The sequence below is a fragment of the Capricornis sumatraensis genome, chromosome 8, assembly GCF_032405125.1.
Source record: "Capricornis sumatraensis isolate serow.1 chromosome 8, serow.2, whole genome shotgun sequence".
Taxonomy (NCBI): Eukaryota; Metazoa; Chordata; class Mammalia; order Artiodactyla; family Bovidae; genus Capricornis; species Capricornis sumatraensis.
The window spans coordinates 42,988,839-43,005,791 of record NC_091076.1 but is presented as its reverse complement, the minus strand read 5'-3'; the positions used below and the strand labels follow the sequence as shown (position 1 = coordinate 43,005,791).

Sequence of the window (16,953 nt, the reverse complement as noted above, 5' to 3'; positions counted from 1 at the left end):
CCCCATGAATCGCAGCACGCCAGGCCTCCCTGTTCATCACCATCTCCCGGAGTTCACTCAGACTCACATCCATCCAGTCAGTGATGCCATCCAGCCATCTCATCCTCAGTCGTCCCCTTCTCCTCCTGCCCCCAATCCCTCCCAGCATCAGAGTCTTTTCCAATGAGTCAACTCTTCACATGAGGTGGCCAAAGTACTGGAGCTTCAGCTTTAGCATCATTCCTTCCAAAGAATTCTCAGGGCTGATCTCCTTCAGAATGAACTGGTTGGATCTCCTTGCAGTCCAAGGGACTCTCAAGAGTCTTCTCCAACACCACAGTTCAAAAGCATCAATTCTTCGGCACTCAGCCTTCTTCACAGTCCAACTCTCACATCTACACATGACCACTGGAAAAACCATAGCCTTGACTAGATGGACCTTAATTGGCAAAGTAATATCTCTGCTTTTGAATATGCTATCTAGGTTGGTCATAACTTTTTTCCAAGGAGTAAGCGTCTTTTAATTTCATGGCTGAAATCACCATCTGCAGTGATTTTGGAGCCCCCCAAAATAAAGTCTGACACCGTTTCCACTGTTTCCCCATCTATTTCTCATGAAGTGATGGAATCGGATGCCATGATCTTCGTTTTCTGAATGTTGAGCTTTAAGCCAACTTTTTCGCTCTCCTCTTTCACTTTCATCAAGAGGCTCTTTAGCTCCTCTTCACTTTCTGCCATAAGGCTGGTGTCATCTGCATATCTGAGGTTATTGATATTTCTCCCGGCAATCTTGATTCTTTATGTCTTTATGATAATCAAAGATACTCTGGGATGACTTGTTCCAAACATGACTAAAAATCTAACAAAGAGCAAATACACTAGTATCTCCATATTTCTTTTGTCATAGCTAATAAACCTTTCCACCTTGCCTCACTAAAGTGCCTTAGTCATGCTGTATTTCTGGGTCTTGGCAGTGGCTCTGTGGGGAATAATTGCCATGTAACCTCATGTTGAGCTCTGATAACTACACAGACATTCTGAAGTGTGAAGGTTTGGGATATATTTGGAGGACATCTAGAGATTATGTTAATGTTCTACATAATAACATCTGGAAGTAGTCAGGGGAAGTGATCTGATCACAGCCCCCTCTAAAATATAGGCTTATTGCCTAGGAGGGAGAAGACACACTTCTTTTTCTTGTGACCAGAACAACAATGCCTTCATGTCCTATAAAAGCAGCCTAAATATTATGAAACATACCTGGGTTACTAGAAACAAAAAGGATATGATTTCTTGTTGTTCTGAATCTACCACTTATTGAGGTAGATTCGGAGCAGACTTACGTGGGGTATCAAAGGAAAATTAATCACTAAACTATGCATGTATGTGTATTTAGATATATATCCATGTGTACATGTACAAGTTCCCAGGGGGCTCAGTGGTAAAGACTCCACCTGCCAATGCAGGAACTGCACATCCGATCCCCGGGTCAGGAAGATCCCCTGGAGAAGGAAATGGCAGCCCACTCCAGTATTCTTGCTTGGGAAATCCGTGGACAGAGGAGCCAGGTGGGCTACAGTTCATGGAGCTTCAAAGAGTTGGACATGACTTACCAACTAAACAACAGTGTATACATACTTTAATGTATATGTGGGGGTGCACACGTGTGTGTGATAGAGAGAGAGAAGAGAAATTGAGAAGTAAAGGCCAACTGCCGAGAGAAATTGGAAGTTTTTATCATCAACTTACAAACGGAAACTGGGGCTGTGCCTGAGAGGAGGATGAAACATTTTGAGTCGATGAGGCATTCCTCCAGGTATAATTGTTCGGGTGTAGAATTTGCAGCATGTGGATATTTCCTTTACACGCCTGTGGTTTGGAGATATTTAAATCAGTCCTGATGCTTCCTGCTAGCGCTCTCTCGCAATCTGATCCTGGAAATGCTGGATACCTGAATGATCTCTTCATGCATCTGAAGCTGTTTTATCCCAAGGCTTGGCATGCCATCTGCAACGCAAAAGTTCTCAGCCCTGCCATTAAGCTAGATTTTGCCTCACAAGAGAAAAAAGAGAGAGAATTAGACTTTTTGAAAAATCAGCATGTAGGTTGACCTTGGTCTAAACTCTAAAATCATCAAATGATTTCAGGTCTGTTATATATTCACCTGGGTTATTTTGAGCCACATCTATTTCCTTTTTTTTTTTTTTTTTGCACAGTAAAGTTTATTCTTTACTAGCAATACTAAGCTAACCTTTGTGTCATGAACTATTTTTCTATTTTATCATCTGAATGATTCTTATAAAAACCAAATATGTCTTAAGTTGTTTCCAAACCTGCATTGGTTAAAACCTTCACAAGATTACCACTCTCCTTGGGTTAAAATTCAAGCAAGAGTCAGTGCAACCGAGGTTAAAACCACAAACCCTCAAGTCAGACTGGCTAGCTTCAATTCTAGATTCTACATGCTTACTCATCTGTCTGTATTTCAGTTTCCTCATCTGGAAAATGAGTGTAAACATAGCATCAATCTCATACATATGTCAAGAGTATTAAAGAAGTTGATTTACCTAAATCTGTTCAAAAAGTGCCTGGCACACAATAAATGTTTAATGAATGGTATCTGACTTTAACATTGACCCTGGATACAGGGTAGTTGGTGGTTGGATCCTTCAGTTCAGTTCAGTCGCTCAGTCATGTCTGACTCTTTGTGACCCCATGGACTGCAGCACGCCAGGCTTCCCTGTACAACACTAACTCCCAGAGTCTACTCAAATCATGTCCATCGAGTCTGTGATGCCATTCAACCATCTCATCCTCTGTCATCCCTTTCTCCTCCTGCTTTCAATCTTTCCCAACATCAGAATCTTTTACAATGAATCAGTTCTTTACATCAGTTGGCCAAAGTATTGGAGTTACAGCTTCCAGTGAATATTCAGGTCTGATTTCCTTTAGGATGGACTGGTTGGATCTCCTTGCTGTCCAAGGGACTCTCAAGAGTCTTCTCCAACACCACAGTTCAAATGCATCGATTCTTTGGCACTCAGCTTTCTTTATAGTCCAACTCTCACATCCATATATGACTACTGGAAAAACCACAGCTTTGACTGGACGGACTTTGTCAGCAAAGTAATGTCTCTGCTTTTTAGTATGCTGTCTAAGTTGGTCATAGTTTTTCTTCCAAGGAGCAAGCCTCTTTTAATTTCATGGCTGCAATCACCATCTGCAGTGATTTTGGAGCCCAAGAAAATAAAGTCTGTCATTGTTTCCATTGTTTCCCCATGTATTTGCCATGAAGTGATGGGACCGGATGCCAAGATCTTAGTTTTATGAATGTTGAGCTTTAAGCCAGCTTTTTCAGTCTCCTCTTTCACTTTCATCAAGAGGCTCTTTAGTTCCTCTTCGATTTCTGCCATAAGGGTGGTGTCATCTGCATATCTGAGGTTATTGATATTTAGTAAGCAATCTTGATTCCAGCTTGTGGCTCATCCAGCCTGGTATTTTGCATGATGTACTCTGCATATGAGTTAAATAAGCAGGGTGACAATATACAGCCTTGATGTACTCCTTTTCCTATTTAGAACCAATCTGTTGTTCCATGTCCAGTTCTAACTGTTGCTCCTGACCTGCATATAGGTTTCTCAAGAGGCAGGTCAGGTGGTCTGGTATTCCCATCTCTTTCAGAATTTTCCAGAGTTTGTTGTGGCCCACAGAGTCAAAGGCTTTGGCATAGTCAATAAAACAGAAATAGATGTTTTTCTGAAACTCTCTTGCTTTTTCAATGATCCAGCAGATGTTGGCAATTTGATCCCTGGTTCCTCTGTCTTTTCTAAGTCCAGCTTGAACATCTGGAAGTTCACAGTTCACATACTGTTGAAGCATATCTTGAAGAATTTTGAGCATTACTTTGCTAGCTTGTGAGATAAGTGCAATTGTGCAGTAGTTTGAACTTTCTTTGGCATTGCCCTTTTCTGGGATGGGAATGAAAACTGACCTTTTCCCGTCCTGTGGCTACTGCTGAGTTTCCCAAATTTACTGGCATATTGAGTGCAGCACTTTAACAGTATCATTTGTAAGGATTTGAAATAGCTCAACTGGAATTCCATCACCTCTCCTAGCTTTGTTCATAGTGATGCTTCCTAAGGCCCACTTGACTTCTCATTCCAGGATGTCTGGTTCTAGGTGAGCGATCACACCATTGTGATTATCTGGGTCGTGAGGATCTTTTTTGTACAGTTCTTCTGTGTATTCTTGCCACTTAGCCAGTGTGAGGAATCCCGCCCCTTAATATCTTCTGGATCACTAATCTAGAGCCAGACATCTTGGAATGTGAAGTCAAGTGGGCCTTAGAAAGCATCACTACAAACAAAGCTACTGGAGGTGATGGAATTCCAGTTGAGCTGTTTCAAATCCTGAAAGATGATGCTGTCTAAGTGCTGCACTCAATACGCCAGCAAATTTGGAAAACTCAGCAGTGGCCACAGGACTGGAAAAGGTCAGTTTTCATTCCAATTCCAAAGAAAGGCAATGCCAAAGAATGCTCAAACTACCACACAATTGAACTCATCTCACATGCTAGTAAACTAATGCTCAAAATTCTCCAAGCCAGGCTTCAGCAATACGTGAATCATGAACTCCCTGATGTTCAGTCTGGTTTTAGAAAAGGCAGAGGAACCAGAGATCAAATTGCCAACATCCACTGGATCATGGAAAAAGCAAGAGAGTTCCAGAAATATATCTATTTCTGCTTTATTGACTATGCCAAAGCCTTTGACTGTGGGGATCACAAGAAACTATGGAAAATTCTGAAAGAGCTGGGAATACCAGAGCAGCTAACCTGCCTCTTGAGAAATCTGCATGCAGATCAGGAAGCAATAGTTAGAACTGGACATGGAACAACAGACTGGTTCCAAATAGGAAAAGGAGTACGTCAAGGCTGTATATTGTCACCTTACTTATTTAACTTCTATGCAGAGTACATCATGAGAAATGCTGGACTGGAAGAAACACAAGCTGGAATCAAGATTGCCGGGAGAAATATCAATAACCTCAGATATGTAGATGACAGCACCCTTATGGCAGAAAGTGAAGAGGAGCTAAAGAGCCTCTTGATGAAAGTGAAAGAGGAGAGCGAAAAAGTTGGCTTAAAGCTCAACATTCAGAAAACGAAGATCATGGCATCTGGTCCCATCACTTCATGGGAAATAGATGGGGAAACAGTGGAAACAGTGTCAGACTTTATTTTGGGGGGCTCCAAAATCACTGTAGATGGTGACTACAGCCATGAAATTAAAAGACGCTTACTCCTTGGGAGAAAAGTTATGACCAACCTAGATAGCATATTCAAAAGCAGAGATATTACTTTGCCAATTAAGGTCCATCTAGTCAAGGCTATGGTTTTTCCAGTGGTCATGTGTAGATGTGAGAGTTGGACTGTGAAGAAGGCTGAGTGCCGAAGAATTGATGCGTTTGAACTGTGGTGTTGGAGAAGACTCTTGAGAGTCCCTTGGACTGCAAGGAGATCCAACCAATCCATTCTGAAGGAGATCAAAACTGGGATTTCTTTGGAAGGAATGATGCTAAAGCTGAAGCTCCAGTACTTTGGCCACCTCATGTGAAGAGTTGACTCACTGGAAAAGACTATGATGCTGGGAGGGACTGGGGGCAGGAGGAGAAGGGGATGACCGAGGATGAGATGGCTGGATGGCATCACGGACTCGATGGACGTGAGTCTGAGTGAACTCTGGGAGTTGGTGATGAACAGGGAGGCCTGGCGTGCTGCGATTCATGGGGTCGCAAAGAGTCGGACACGACTGAGCAACTGAACTGAACTGACTGTTAGGTCCATACCATTTCTGTCCTTTATTGTGCCCATCTTTGCATGAAATGTTCCCTTGGTATCTCTAATTTTCTTGAAGAGATCTCTAGTCTTTCCCATTCTGTTGTTTTCCTCTTTCTTTGCATTGATCGCTGAGGAATGCTTTCTTATCTGTTCTTGCTATTCTTTGGAACTCTGTATTCAAGTAAGTACATCTTTCCTTTTCTCCTTTGCCTTTAAGTTCTCTTCTTTTTCTTAGCTATTTTTAATGTCTCCTCAGACAACCATTTTGTCTTTTTGCATGTTTTTTCCTTGGGGATGGTCTTGATCGCTGCCTCCTTTACAATGTCACAAACATAGTTCTTCAGGAACTCTATCAGATCTAATCCCTTGAATCTGTTTGTCACTTCTACTGTATAATTGTAAGGGATTTGATTTAGGTCACACCTGAATGGTCTAGTGATTTTCCCTACTTTCTTCAAGTTAAGTCTGAATTTGGAAATAAGGATTTCATGATCTGAGCCCCAGTCTGAGCCCAGTCTTATTTTTGCTGACTGTATACAGCTTCTCTATCTTTGGCTGTGAAGAATCTTTGGCTGCAAAAACATGGCTGCCAAAGATGCTTGGATCCTTATCTGACTTTTATTTACAATTTAGTATGTCTCAGGGACTTTTCTGGATTTCTCCACACGTAATTCTGTCCAGTATTCATAACAATCCTATGGAGAGATATTATCCTGATTTTCAGACTAAAAAGCAGATTCATATTCATTATCATCCTTCTCCATCATATATTAATCCAATTCTATACAGCAAGTAATTCCTTCATATGAACTTGATGATGTAAACACAGGACATTAAGCTAGAGAGAGAGAGAGTGAAAACAAGCATGAGAATATCTGTTAACAGGAGCTGAGATTACAGGCCATCCCGTTTTTAAATCTTGGGTCCAATATCTCCTTGAGACACAGCAGCACTAAAATTTCTCTTAATTTACCCTGTGTCCTCACAGCACATTCCCACTTTGTCTAAAGTGATGTTTTTTGTGTAAAGGACAAAGTCCTAACTTACTGTATGGGAGAATTCAGAGGATTAAAGTCTCAGAGTTGGTGTGATGGATGGTCTTTGAACAAGGAATTCGCTTTGTAACAGAGACAGATGTCAGCCCTGTATACCAAAGGACACTTAGAGGGACAGCCTACTCTGAACCTCACGAGATCCTATTCATCTTTCACCACTTAATTCAATGGATGATAGAGGCCTGGTCACTTGATATTTACACATACAGCAGCTGCTACTGAAAAAATTTCTGTCAATAATACTGAAAACTTACTCGAAGTGGACTTGCAGCCTCCAGCTCTAGACATGAGTTTTAATATCTATGTCCCTGGAATTTGTGCTCCATGACTAATTCATATGCCTAATAGGTGGGCCACATACTACTGATGAGATAAATGCTGGGATGAATATGCAGAATTGATAAGGTCTCAGGAAGAATCATAATAATGCTAGAACAAGCCAGGGTCCCAGGGCACTGAGACTGTTCTCCAGGTTGGCAGGGATAACGGGCATCATAACTGTAAATGTGCTGTCGGTATTCATCCACCAGTTTCCATTCGAAACCTTTATTCTGCTTGGCCCCATGCGAAGTGTTCTCCAATTTTATGTCAGGAAAAGAGTTAATTTCTAGACTTCCATATGGACAGTCATATTCTAAACTGAATACTAGTCACTTGGATAATTGTTGGTGGCTTAAAGCAAAGTCATACTCTTTTGAGTTTTCCATTTCCCCTCATATCACCTATTTTATTTTATCTCTTCCTTTATTCTAGCTTTCTTTTCTTTGCATATATACATAAAACTCCAAATAAATTGATTCAATAGGATTTTTGAATTCTGAATGTAAAAAATCTTAGCCTTAAACTCTATGATACTGCAAAAGGTGAGGTTATTTAGCTACATAGATACAAATAGGCTAACAGAGTCAGTTAAGAAAATAATGTAAGCTTGTTTTTTAATGCAACACATATATATATGGTGTGCATAAAAAATATATAGATAAAAGCATTGATAAAAAGTGCAACACAACCATTTCATCCCTAGCTATAATTTCTTGACACATAAAACTACCCAGAGATATTTTCAAGCATCCCAGATCTCAGGAAATATGAAACCTATCAGTTATTATTGTAAAACAAACAAAAAAACAACTTGAAAATGAGATCTAGAGTATGTACAGATGTATTTAAAATAAAAACATCAGCAATGAAAAAAATAGCATAAAAGTGCTAGCACTGAATTATTTAAATACAGAAGTATAGTTAAACATCTGTAGAGGCTGTTGTTACAGGACAGAATTTATATATTATAAACATAAAATATTTCACTTTAGTATATAATTTATTTATTTGTTTGGCTGTCCCGAGTAGCTTGTGGATCTTGGCTCCCCAACCAGGGAGTAAACCTGGGCCCTTGGCAGTGAAAGTTGTAGTCTGAACCAGTGGACCACCAGGGAATTCCCAATATATTTTGTGTAATAATATAAACATTAAAAACTGTGTTGGAAGAAAGGAAGAAGGACTAATATATAACTGTACTAATTTTTCACCTATTACAGATGGCAGTTAATAGAGATCCTGAAGTTGAAAAGAATACTTTAAAAAACATGACTCTCATATTTCAACATTAAGTGTACATGTAATAAGTAGAAATACATTTTAGGAAATATCTCTTGGGATAACAAAAGACTTTAAAAATACAATAATTCCCTTGATGCACTTTGCTTTTAAAATGGACCTTTTTTCCCTTTAGAATAGTTACAGATTTATAGAAAACTCATGAAGATAATACAGAGAATTTTCATCTACCCCCCAGCCAGTCTCGCCTGTTATTATCATCTTATGTTGGTATGGTACATTTATCAATATTGATCATTACTATTAACTAAAGTTCGCACTTTAATTCCTTAGTCAAAGTCCCTTCATTTTTACCCAATGTCTTTTCCTACCCCAGGGTCCCATCTAGGATATCATTACATGAAGTGATCGCGTCTCCTTCGGCCCTCACTGGCTCTCACAGTTTCTCAGCCTCCCCTACTTTTGATGACCTTGACCATGTTGATGAATATAGGTAGGTATTTCATAGAATGTCCCTCAGCTGGGATTTATTTGATATTTTTTTCCTGGCTAAACTGGGGTTATGGGTTTGGGGGGAGGAAGATCCCAAGGGTAAATTGCCATTTTCATGACATTATACGGAGGACCCACAGTCAACATGCCTGATCGCTGTTAACTGCAGCCTCTCTGCCGAGGTTGTGGTTGTCAGCTCTCTGGTCTTCTGTTCATCACTTCTCACACTTCACTCTTCAGAGAGAAGTGAACACACCGGACCCACACGTAAGAGTTGGGAGTCACGTTTCACTTTTGTATGTAGATAAATCATTTAGAATTCTTCTGCAGAGGAGATTTGTTTGTCTCCTTATCTAACTGGCAGAGCTTCCCAGGTGGCACCAGTGATAAACAATCCTCCTGCCAGCGCAGGGGATGCAAGAGACGTGGGTCCAGCTCTCAGGTCAGGAAGATCCCCGGGGGAGGAAATGACAACCCATTCTAGCCTTCTTGCCTGGAAGATTTCATGGACAGCGGAGTCTGGTGGGCTCCAGTTCATGCGGCTGCAAAGAGATGGACACGACTGACTACACACACGCAATTGGGTTCCAAATTTAAAAGCTGAAATGTAGTCCACGGTATAGTGCAAGTAGCTAAACTTAAATGAGCGTCAGATGAAAAGTTTTCTCCCGTCACACACAACAGAGCTGTATTTGTGCACCTAAAAATAATGTGCTCAGTCACTCACTCGTGTCTGACTCTTTGCCACTCCTTGGAATATGACCCGCCAGGCTCCTCTGTCTGTGGAATTTTCCAGGCAAGAATAGTGGAGTGAGTTGCCATTTCCTGCTCCTGGAGATTTTCCAGACCCAGGGATCAAACCTGCGTCTCTTCTCTCCTGCCTTGGCAGGTGGATTCTTTACCACTAGCGCCACCTAGGAAGGCCTGTAGATAATGACAGCTAGGTTACAATTTAGGCTTAGCCCTTTTGGATTAGATTTTGACAAATGTCTTGATTTCAGAAACATTAAAATGTGGAGAAGGAATAAGGTCTTAGCATCAAGACACTGTGGTATGTATTGTTTTTAGCCAAATACAGAATGGAATCATGAGGTAGGGACAGCTGTATAGGTGGGAAATTTCTACCTATGCTGCAAAAAACATTTTTCCCCTAGTATAGGGTTCTGATAGGCAACACTTTCTATTTATTCATTCCCTATATCTACATTTCACTGATAATCTAAATTCTTCACAGTGAATTGAAAGTAGCTTGATAAAAACCTTAGAATATATTGTGACAGCACAATTTACCAATTGATTGTTAATATAAGGTTTTGTATTTTGATTACTTAAAAACTGAGAAATTGAAACAAGGAAGTCTTAAAATCAAGTAAGTTAAAGTCCTCCCCAAATAGCCATACTTCCAATTCTCAAGATAAAGCAACTAAGATTTCAAAAATAATTTTCTACATTCAAGCCAAAGTCAGGACTGAAAGCCACATTTCCTGTCTTTCCTAATCTCCAATTTCACACTTCCTGTGTCCTCCTAGCACAATGCATCTTATTCCTTGACCTACAATAGATGACTAAAACTCCACAGTAAACAGCTCAGCCTGCTATGGAGAGGAAACATGTATACTGTTGGTCAAGGTCGGCTTATCATCCACAGGGTGATGAACAAGATGTTCAGTGTGCCCATAGGCCCATTGACCCCTGCCCCAATCCCTCCTGGCTTGTCTCTGAACCCATTCCCCTCTTAGAGCTTATTGGCTGGACCTACTTCTATGTAAACATGTACATTGGGAAATGGAATAAATTATCTAGTTTAATTAAAACAACAGCATGATATGCATTATCAAGATAAAATATTACTTTGACTTGAAAGTTTGCTTCTTGGAGCCCAGGAGAGACTGCTATGGAATGTTCAGCATTCTAAGGCTATGTTTGTTTTCACTACATTTTAAGTGGAATATTTTTCACCCTTCTGAGTAGGGCATACAAAGGCTTTAATTAAACAATGTCCCATGGGAACTCTTGCCCCCAGAGCCTTTACTGGCCCTAATTGGCAGATGCAGCTGTAGACTCTATCAATATTAGATGGTCTGTTTCTTGTGTCCATTTATATCATGCTCATCAGGGAGTAAGTGGGAGGCATCCCAGAATTATCAGCTTTAATTAAAACTGGCTCAGTTGGTGGGGAAAATATCCTACGCAAAAATGGGTCAGGTGAAAAAGGAAGATTTGAAAAAAGAGAGAGAGAAACAGCAACATCATACTGGGACTATTATCACCGAGTCTTCTTTAGGAAAAATAAAGGAGGAAGCGTGATGAACTGTTTCTCACCGACTGCTTGAGAGAAGCGTCGGCATTTCAGGCCAGGCTGAACTACACAGACGTGGGGGCTCTCCGTCGGAATGTCTCCCTCCCCGGCCCAGGGTCCCCGAGTGACTGCCAAGGCTTCAGCAGGTCTCCCTCTAAGGCGGAGTAGCACATTCATTCAGGCACAGTCACTGAATTCACCACCCAAGGAATTATCGAAAACTACACACGGAGTCTCCTAGAAGATGGTTTTATGTATCTCAATTACAATATATAACAAAGTTACTATTACTGATTTGCTTTCTGCTGTGCCCTTATATATCACTCTAATCCTAACAACTCAACACTGCTATTTTGCATTTTCTAGATGCAAAATCTGACGTTCAAAAATATTAAGTCCTTTCCAAATGTGTTAGACTTAGTACACAGTAGAACCAGGATCTAAACATCTGTCTAGTCCCAGAGCCCAGATAACTTTCCCTACCTCTCCTGTGTTAGTCAAAAGAATTTAACATTTTGCCAACAGCTTGCTTACAGGGACTCATGAGCTAAAGACAAGCAAAGTTGCTTTGAAGACAAGAAAAGTTGAGTTTAACCTCTTTCCCATTTTCTTAACTTCTCTAAGCCTTAGTTTCTTCATTCATCAGATCAGGGTACGAAATATTTCTTGAAAATTAGATGACAGGGGATAACTTCTGTGAAAAGATTCTTAGCTTGTGGAAAATGCTTGACAAATACTACTTCATATCTTATTCTCAGTTACATTCCACAGTGATCCTATTTTGGAGGACACTTTGAGATGGAGAGTTTGTCCTGTCTCTCTAGAGTATCGCTGAGTTTGCTAACACAAAGCCCCTTTGAAGGATATGGTATGTTGTCATTTACCTTTAGCGCTCTACAGAAATAACAAGCCTCCTTTATTTGTTCTATTTACAAGGAAAGAATTGCTGGCGACATGTCTCTTCAGGATAAATACTGTGAAATTTGAAAACATGATCAGCCAATAACGGGAAAAGAGTAAAGGTTTAGAGTTGGCTTCTCAAGCTTTTCCAGTGATGTCCCCTTAAAGGCGTGGCAGGATGAACTTTTATATCTATGTGGTTTGAATGCTCTAGCATAGATTTAAACATTCCTTTACATCTTATTTAAAGAATATTATTTAATTTTTAAGATGTGCAGTTTTGTAACCCTTAGTATACATGCTGTTTTATTTGAGAAAGAATTATTACGTCTACTCCCCGACCTGTCACCTTTTCAAGTCATCCAGCCATGTCCATGCTCTGAAAGGTTTATCATACTTATCTTATGTCTATGCTTCATCTCTAAGAAGCTTGGGGGGGAAATCTGATATTCAGTCTAGAAGTACAAATTTGGAAAATACTTCAGCCAAAGTAGAAATAGACCAAATAAGAATGTTTGGCTTCTATGAACTGTTTTTGAGGTGACTGTCATGAGAATAAGCTCCTTTCTGACATTCTGATGTTAGGCGGGATGGTCCCTCGGAGGCCAATTATTCCTGGATGAGGACAACAGAAAGGCAAGAGAAAAGTGATTCAGGTTCTATGCTGGTGACATATTTTTCTACAAAGTTCATTGTTTATATATTAGAATATTAAACATTAAAAACCTCACCTAACTCACTATTCAATTGAGAGCACAATTTAATGAGAAATAATAAGTCATAGTCGGGGGTCTTCAGTTTTATAGCCTGTTCCATTTCCAGGCTAACGTTTAAAGGTCGATCCCTGGCACATTACTCAGGGCCCTCGATTCAGCTCTGAAGCCCTGAGTTCTCTAGTTTCACCAGCTGCCGTGAGCATCCCCTGGTGAGGGCTTTTACTTAAGTCCCTCTCCAGAAACTTCCCTGTAAGGGCACCACCTGGGCCAAAGTCAGGCCTGGCTCCCTTGCCAAGATCCAGAATGCCCTTGAAGGACCATCTCAACTCCCCAGCTGCTGGGAAGACACTCCATAATTGTTGCCTCCCAAGTCAGCCTTCTTCTTACCCAGTCCAACTTCTCTTACCCTTTTTTGGGTGCCATTCCTACAGATTAAGTCTTTACCCCAGACTGTGCACCGAGGAACCCAGCCGAGGATAGCTTCTTACACTAGCAAGGTAACTGGCTTCAATTCGCCCTGTGCAACGATTTCCCAAGTTTCATTAGACACCATCTCTGAATTTAAACGTGCAAATAAAGTAACAACTCTGTGAATCAGAAACATCATTGGTATGTGGATATGTAACTGTAGGCAGAAAAGTGATCATTTCTAATTCAACTAGTTTTAGTGAGTGAGTGAGTGAAAGTTGCTCAGTCGTGTCCGACTCTTTACGACCTCAAGGACTATACAGTCCATGGAATTCTCCAGGCCAGAATACTGGAGTGGGTAGCTTTTCCCTTCTCCAGGGGATCTTCCCAACCCAGGGATCAAACCCAGGTCTCCTGCATTGCAGGTGGATTCTTACCAGCTTAGCCACAAGGGAAGCCCCGATAGCTCAGTTGTTTTAGTGACAGCATTGTTTATTACAGATCAGGCACGAAATTGTTTGAATGTACATATTTAGTTTTGATTCTCACAATCACCATAGGGTGTAAGTATTATTCTACCTGCTTAGGAAATGAAGAACTGAAATCTACTCACTTGGTTAAAGTCATAGTGTTAGGAAATCAAGAAGTCACAATTTGAACTCAAATCTTCTTTCTCCAAGGCTGGTAGTTTCCAGTCCATCTGTGATGCTTTGTGCTGTTTACATGTGTTTCCAGCTCTCTGCCTTCTGAACACAAAGCAGAACAGACTTTCCTACCCACCGAATGTTAAGCATGGCCATGCCGCTTGCTTGGGCTCATGGAATGGAAGCAGAAGAGATGGCTCCTTTCTGCCTTACTGCTCCCTCCTGCCACAGGGAGCAGTAACATTCCAGATGTTCCTGGCTCTGCCACCTTGTGCCCCTGTGTAAAGACAACATGGAAAAGAGCCGCCAGCACAACTCAAGATGAGCGTGGATTGTAAGTGAAAGGGAATCGGCATTAAGTCACTGCTCTCCAGGGGTTGTTTGTTACCACGGCCTAACCTTATGTGGGGCTTTCCAGGCGGCGCTAGTGGTAAAGAATCTGCCTGCCAATGCAGGAGACATAAGAGCTGCAGGTTCAAGCTCTGGGTTGGGAAGATCCTCTGAGGGAGGGAATAGCAAGCCACTCCAGTATTCTTGCCTGGAGAATCCCATGGACAGAGGAGCCTGGCGGGCTACAGTCCATGGGGTCAAAAAGAGTCAGACGCAACTGGAGTGACTTAGCATGCATGCATGCAACCTTACTTGATTAATTCATAAATTACGGCTAAAGAACAGATTAAATTTTAACTTAAGAAGTATTAGTAGGAGGAATCCCCTGGTGGTCTAGTGGTTAGGACTTGGTACTTTCACTGCCATGGGCCTAGGTTCGATCCCTGGTTGGGGAACTAAAAGGTCCCAAACTGTAGAGCATGCTCCCCCCTCCAAAAAAAAAACATGTTAGATTAGTAGGGAGCTGCCATTTTTGCTATAATTGAAATATCCTTTTAACACTAGAATTTACTTTATAATATAATATAATTGAAAGAGTTTGGGTTTTGCAACCATGTAGATGTAGGATTTAATTTGAATCTCTGATCTAACCCACAGTTGTTTAATAATCTTGAGTTTCAATTTCTCTTTTTCAGCCCCTGTTTACTCATCTATAAAATGAGGCTAGTAATATATTTTGTCACAGCATTGATGTAATGGTTTGATAAAATAAGGCTGGTAAAGCTTTTAGTAAATTGTCTGACACATAGATGGTATCAAATAAGTGTTTTACAGGAAGTATATCTTTTTATAACTCTCTGCATCTGAAAGTCATTTTTACAAATATAGATTCCTGAGGCCCATACCAGACCTGCTGAATTAGAATCTTAGGTTGTGATCTACACTTTTAACAAACTCCTCTAGCAATTCTTCCCTGAGATTTGAAAATAATTGTACTAGACAAATGTTAAATATTGCTGACATATATATACATATATATTATCTCAGAGAACCAGAAAAGCCTCCAATGAGAATCTTCAAATGATCTTAGAACCAACAGAAGTATCACTCACTGCACTGTAGATAAATCAAAATGAGCTCAACTGTATATAAATCAAAATGAGAGGATTTGGGGGAATACAATATACACTTCAAAGCTGTGACATCTAAAAGAAAAATCCCTGTGAAGTCTTTATGTCTTTAAGTATCACATGAATGGTAGAGTCTGACTAAAGTAATCTTTGCTGATGAGAATCAGGGTTGGAGGGGCAGTCTGGGACTTAAAGACTGATGGAAATCAGACGCCTATGAAATGAGTGTGGCAGCCAAGGAGATCAAGGCAAGGACAATTTTCTCAGAAGCCCCTATGCATACACAGAAATAACTCGTGAAATTTTCTGGTGGAATCCTAAGCTGGAAATTTTATTTCTGTTGCTTTTTAATAATTCAGATGCCTTTGAAACCTGCTGTGCTTTTTAGTTGTGGTGAGTAACTTTGGAAATGTGTGACCCTTCCAACCGCCTAATCACCAAGTCACTTTCTCTACTTCTCCTCTGCTCCTGAGTCTATGTTTATATATATGCATATTTACAGGCCAAAAAAAAAAAAAAAAGAAAGAAAGAAAGAAAAGAGAGAGAGAGAAGGTAGAAATAACCAAGGAAGAGGCTAAGGAGTCTTAATGATGCCTTAGGGTTATCTTGTCCAAAACAGGTGAGTGAAGAGCACTTTTGGCTTTGAGTCTGAGAGTGGGGCAGGGTGGGAAACCCATAGCCAGTGGGATCTGGGAGAAAGGGTTAGAGGGAAAGCAGGGCTGGGCATCGTGACCTGAGACCACCGTGTGAAGAAGCATCAGAGCTCGGTTTAGCTTTGAGGTCCTGGAGTCCCCAGAGAGCTGCCCTCTGGGGCCCAGAGCTGGACAAGGACACTCCGCTACCATTTGGGACAAGCACAGCAGAGACAGGTCTTCAACGATCTCACTTTTCCTGCCTCAAGACTATGACGTCTGGTAGACATTGTACTAGACAAATGTTAAATATTGCTGATATATATATACATATATATTATCTCAGAGAATCAGACAAGCCTCCAATGAGAATCTTCAAATGATCTTAGAACCAACAGAAGTATCACTCACTGCTCTGTAGATAAATCAAAATGAGCTCAACTGTGTATAAATCAGTCAGATTTCAGATCTCTGTGAGCCCTGCCTCCCTCCCTCCTGCTCTGCAGGTGTTCTGTATCACACACGAGAAGAGAGAAAGGGACCCACACCTACAGTCCTCCAAATAACTGGTGTTTAGTTTCTTATGACCTGGGGTAGGTGGGGAAGTCTTTAGTGGATCTTAAATAAAACAGACACAATTAAACAAACGCGATGTTACTTGCCCTTTGAATACTGAAAAGTTTGACATGTGTGCTAAACCCATCTACTTGCCTGAATGACACTGGGGTCAGCTGGCAGACCCCTGTGCTTTGATTTCTGCTGACACGGAAATGGAATGTTAATGGAAAGCGAGGCTGTAGCGTGGTGATTTAGCATCGCTTGCGGGAGTAACTTGCTACGGCCGTCATTTCACTCATCACTTTAGGTGAGACGTGCTTGAGGCAGCCCTTCCTCAGTCTTTGATTTTTCCAGCCTTTGTTTTGTTTTGTTTGTTTGTTACAGTTAGGTGCTGCACTTATATTTGCTGGTTTA

General features: G+C 40.9%; 1 non-coding gene across 1 annotated transcript; it reads left to right on the top strand.

Moving 5' to 3' along the window:
* The first annotated feature begins 14,600 nt into the window (after nucleotides 1-14,600).
* TRNAE-UUC (transfer RNA glutamic acid (anticodon UUC)) lies at nucleotides 14,601-14,674 on the top strand. Its single transcript has one exon. It is a non-coding gene; the product is annotated as a tRNA-Glu (tRNA).
* Nucleotides 14,675-16,953: the final 2,279 nt, after the last annotated feature.